At 42.5% G+C, this 5,755-nt stretch overlaps 1 non-coding gene across 1 annotated transcript; it reads right to left on the reverse strand.

The window, feature by feature from the left end:
- Positions 1-5,160: 5,160 nt before the first annotated feature.
- On the reverse strand, positions 5,161-5,233 carry TRNAA-AGC (transfer RNA alanine (anticodon AGC)). Its single transcript has one exon. It is a non-coding gene; the product is annotated as a tRNA-Ala (tRNA).
- Positions 5,234-5,755: the final 522 nt, after the last annotated feature.

The raw sequence follows: 5,755 nt of genomic DNA on the forward strand, positions 1-5,755 counted from the left end.
GCCACCTCACACTCTCTCCCAGACCCATTGAGGTGGACCTTCAGCCTCCTAATCTCCTCCTGGAGAAGCAAGACCTCCTCCTTCAACTCTCCAACCTCAATTTTTAAAACACTGCAGAAGCAAGCCATGCTTTGTAACCGTCCACACTAATCCCCAAAGCAGCTCAGGGTCTGTGACCTCACGTGACGACTGACCACTGAGTGTTCATATGGAGAGCTAGAGCTTAGATATTGCAGATATAAACCGAGAAGTTGATTGCGCGTACTTTTAATACTGTGATATTTCGTATTTGCGCAAATTGTTGATGAAATAAGTCTCACTATATCGTGAAATAAGTAGTATGATGTCTGTGTTACCCTTGATTTAATGATCCGTGTAATATCCACGCTACCCATGATGTTATATTCCGTGTGGTCTCTGCGTCACCCATGATGCAATGTGCGTGTGAACTCAACATTACCCACGATGTAATGTTCCTTATTCATGTTCATACTACCCATGATGTAATGTTCTGTGAGATGATGCCCATGCTATGCTCCGATGTTAAGTTTCATGTTACCATTACGTGATCCGAGGGATAATGTCCACGCTGCCTATTTTAAATGTGAATTCTAGACTCTTGCTCAAGTTAAGAGAGAGAGGTATTTTTATCCTAACCGTCTAGCGTCTGAAGAGGATTTGCCAACGTGATTCTAATCGTTTCCATCTAAGACAAGGTCACCTGGCGTTCATCAGGGGCAGCTAAAGAGAAAAGTCCTGTCCCTCAAGGCACAGTACTAGCCCCACCTGGGTTTTCATGTTTGACTGGCTCGCTGAGGGCTTCGCCCCCCCCCCTCTATCATCCATCGTAATCTTTAGTACATTATTTTCCTAAACATTTTTAAAAATATAACTCATATTTTTAGTATGTTGCAACAGCCACAGCGCTGGCAATTGCAACAACCACGCTGAGACATTTTGATACTAACATTTAATAGGCGGAAGAAGCAAACTTACAATTGTATGTTTAAATGGAGAGACAGTTAAGGACTTGGATCCTACCTTTATATCTATTATGTCCAGTGATGTTTGCATTATGCCCAACGGGATGAACACATTTATAAATGGAATACAGATACTATGATTACCTTTTTTTTATTGTGTTGTCTCTTAGGTGAGTGGTGGTGTACCCAGATGCCACTGTAGTTTCTGTAGAGTAAATAATCTTAGACGAGTTTGTGGATGTTGATTACCAGCTCTTGGGGCTGGCTCTTAAATTTAGGCTGGCAGACGTGTGATTAACCTGTTTCATTTACTTTTAAAACTGTAAAAGAATGTACTTTTATTGTATCCTTCATATTTCATTCCAGTTCTTTATAACATTTCTTTGACTCGTTTGGATATTCAACTTTCGTAAGTCTCTCCACGCCCTGGTCTCTACCATGATAATCTTAGTTTATTCACCCGGTTTATACTTCTCTACGTTCTTCTAGAGCGTTGACAGTTAGGTGATGAAATCTTACTAGCTTTTGTATACTAGTTCCTAAAACAGGTTCTGGTGGCGATCCTCTGCACTTTCTAGTTTCTCTGTGCTTTTCTAGGTGTGGCTTCCACTCTGGTCCTACATACTTGTAGTGAATAGTGATTTGGGAAATTACTCAGGTTTATAATAGTTATTCTTGCGTAAACAAGGTGTACATCACTAATCCTATTTTCTTTATAGTAGTAGTTAAACTAGATATTTACTTCCTCTTCTTATCTTCTCGAGCCTTTAGCTTCTCGCTCAAGTGGTATGCTGCCTCCTGTCCTGCTCTACCCTGGAACCATTCTCATTATTTGGTATGTTGCCTTCAATATTCTTTACCCTGCAACCTTCTTCATTACTTAGTGTTTGTTGAAGTTAAACTCTAGTGCAATATTTACGCTCTTTTACCATTCTTCTAATCTGTTTAGATCGTTCTATCATTTTTTTGGCATTCCTCCGTTTGTATTCTCCTCGTTAGCTGTGCGGAAGTGGTGAGAGGTGTGGCTAGTACGTTATCTCTAACACGTCCTGTTGATCAAGACTACAGGAGACACGTTTGCACGTTCCCACACGATTCAGTGACCATAAGAGTTTGTGTAGCATTTTTAATATCTACATTGGATTCCTTGTTGTGTTCGCATGAGGCTCACGTCCCCATTATCACCATACCATGCATACACTCCGCTAATTAACCCTTAATTATTTGCCTTCCCACTGACCCCTTGTCTTCGGTCTCGTTAGGATTTACATGATCAAGGCTCTTAATGAGATTATTGGGGTGCTCCCTATAACATGCTCATTAGCTCCCTCCCTTCTTCCCTCCCTTCCTCTCGCCTTCCTCTCTCCCTTCCTCCCTTTTTTTTCCTTCCCCGCTCCCAACCTTTCCTGACCGGGTTGATCACGTTGCTTAATTAGCTCTCGGGACTGCAGTCATCCATCACTATCAATTAGTAGGTCGTTGCCTCTCCTTGCTATTCTCTATCCCTGAGACCCTTCTCCTCCATCCCAGGGGCTTCCCTTTCCTCTCAGGTGGTCCCCTACCCCTTGGATCCTCCCTAGCCCATTAGATCTTTCCCTTGTCCCTCGGGCTCTCCTTGTTTTTTTACACATGGATTTTACAAGGTTTGGTTAAGGGTTCCTTACTTCAGGGTCTCCCACTGCCCCTCAGGTACTTCCCTTATTAAGAAAATTTGAAAATATCACAGAGATCCGGTACTTAAGACCCTGCTGGTCGGTCTGTTAAAACCAACGTTGAATAAATATATTTTTATATTTCTCTAGAATATAAATATACATGGGAGTTTCTAGATTATTTGGGTACAGATTAGTTAGTTACGTCATCTAGCATATTCTAGACGATGTAACTAACATGCAGAGCAGAGCAGAGGGTGTTATGCATAACACCCTCTGGCTGGCTTACCCTGTGGTGAACACGGGTGTAAACCCGTGTGGTGGAGACTATCCGTTAATTGCGGACCGGTCTCCATTCAGTCAAGCTGTTGTTGATCGCAAGTTTGTCTGATTACATGTGATGATAGACTTGGATTCTCTGTGGGAGACAAATCAGAATCTGCGTAGTGATTTTTTTTTTTTTTTTTTTTGTGATCCGAGAATTGAGCTCACAACCAAAGGACCCGCATTTGATCACTGGCAAGTTTCCTCACACCTCATATCCTTGTTCCTTTAGCAATAAATAGGTGCTTGGTTGTTAGTCAACTGTTGTGGGTGACATTCTGCGGAGGAGCACCCCCTTAGGACCAGGCTTGTAAGTGAACGACATAATGTTGCGAGAAGAGGCCTGGTCGGGGAGAAGAGGACATGGTCAGAGAAAAGAGGACTTGATAAGCAGGAAGAGGATCTGGTCAGAGAATAGAGGACTTGATAAGCGGGAAGAAGATCTGGTCAGAGAATAGAGGACTTGATAAGCGGGAAGAAGATCTGGTCAGAGAATAGAGGACTTGATCAGCTGGAAAAATGGCTTGTTCTGAGGTAAGATGACCTGGGAAGGGAGGAAGAAGACTTGGGCAGCCATAACAGCACACAAGTGTGTCCCATATTTTGCAGAGTTGAGAGCACTGATGACGGAGCTCGTGGAGTACTCAACTACAATTACAAGAGATTACTTTCCCTTATCTGATAAGACAAAGTAACAAACCATCAAGCGGAACTAAGGGTGAGAGAATGCTCAAAGGAGAGGCACTGCTCCGCGGTAGTACACCTTTAGACCAGCACCAAATTCAACATGGATGAGCAGTATTACCAAGCTGCGATCCAGGCGTGGCCCGCTCTGATTATTATCCTTCCCACAATCTGAAACCCCCTTCCCACCCCCCTCCTTGATACTGAGTAACCTTTACGTGGTGATGGGATTCTGTGGACTGTACTTAGTCGACTATTCTCTCCCAAGTACAATCCAGGGAGGGGAAAAAAAGAGCTCAACTTCGTCGATAATATAATTGGCGAAGATGTTATTTTTTCAGACGTAAAATTTTATGTCTGTATGATTAATACGAATTTATCGCGGTTTTCCTTAAAATAAAATTGACAGGTGTTCAGTAAAACCTGCTTAGAACTGTGATCTGATAACGATACGTTTAATTGTTTAATATGAGAGAATAAGCCAAGTGGGTAACTGAACTGAACCTCCCTTGACGTAGTGAGATCTATCTGCTTTTGTGCCTTTATCTACTACTATTTGTAAAAAAAAAAATACGATATTTCTTATACAATGCTCTTTACATAATTTAAAACTGTGACCACTTATTCTCCGTGCTGCTGTCACCAAGAAATCCTCAACAACTTTTTCACTTCCTTGTATATGTTTATATGTAGTTGTCATACGTATCTGTTAGCGGCAAAACCGAAATCTGTCCTCTGTCCTCAATCGAGGGTATTTCCAGAGCATTTAATGTTTCGTAATAACTCCTTAATATTTTCTACACTTGTCCTTTACAGGCTAAGAGCTATTATTCTGCTTCAGCTCATTTCGAAGCCCAGCCTCGTAGGATGACATCCACGACAGTGAGTTAACTCCCAAGCACCTACCTCCAGCCAGATAAAGAAGGGCATTATTTCTATCTGCCTGGAGTCTACCTGAAGGGTGTTTCGAGGGTCAACGTCTCCGGGGCCTAGTCCTTGACCAGGCCTCCCGGTGGATCGGGGCCTGATCAACCAGGCTGTTACTGCTGACCGATGTATTTTTTAACAATAATATATTAATATTCTTTATTTCTACAAGTACATGTACAAAGTATACAAGCCTAGCTGACTTCTGTATAGAAAGCCCCTTGTTATGCAGAGCATTTCGGGCAGATTAAGTCAATTTTGTCCCAAGATGCAACCCACACTAGTCGACTAACACCCTGATACCCATTTTACTGATGGGTGAACACTGGACAGCAGGTGACCTATGGAAACACGTCTTAATATTTTCCAGCCGTACCGGGGGATCGATTCCCGGACCACAGTGTGAGCTGAGTGCTCTAGTGATCCATTTACGTGACACACCGCATTGACAGTAATTGGAGTGTAAGTAACTTTGTTTAGGCTCAGGTACACAAGTAAAACTATCATGCGTGTGTAAATTACCGAGGATAACCCCCAAAAAAGTCAGACAAAGTGACTTATTAGCATTGAGGGGTCCTTGAAAAAGCGACTGGAGATGCGGGGTATCGATCCCCGTACCTCTCACATGCTAAGCGAGCGCTCTACCATTTGAGCTACACCCCCATGAAGAACTACACTCGCTTTACTGTGAAGACTGGAGAAAGTCTCTGTGACTGCTGCTAACATTTCCCAATGCAGAATGTGACGGGTCTGAGCCGTTTTAATGACGTTCCCAATAACAAAGTCGGTAGAGCGGCGGGGTTATAAACGTTAAGGGGGCCGGTAGTGCACGGTAATATTCCAACCTAGAGAGAACCAGTAACTTCTGTGGCATCATTGGCTTGGCGTCTCTTGTTCTGAAAGTTCTAGTCATCCAACTTATAATTTTTCCTTGCAGTAACGATAATGACATTGAAGGTGAGAGCTGACATTTTCAGTCTCTGGTCTCTCACATTAGACTTGTGCTTTATCAAGTGAGTTGAACTTCTCTTGTAATTCAGTCTTTTTTTTTTATTTCCTCAATCCTTTCGTCAATTAGTAACAGAAATTTATCCTCACTGAACATCACATTGTTATCAGCCGACTGGAAGACTTTGTTGATATTATCTTGTAGGTTCGCTGTGTCTTCTATGAATGCCACTCTCA

The sequence above is a fragment of the Cherax quadricarinatus genome, chromosome 19 (assembly GCF_038502225.1).
Source record: "Cherax quadricarinatus isolate ZL_2023a chromosome 19, ASM3850222v1, whole genome shotgun sequence".
Classification (NCBI taxonomy): Eukaryota; Metazoa; Arthropoda; class Malacostraca; order Decapoda; family Parastacidae; genus Cherax; species Cherax quadricarinatus.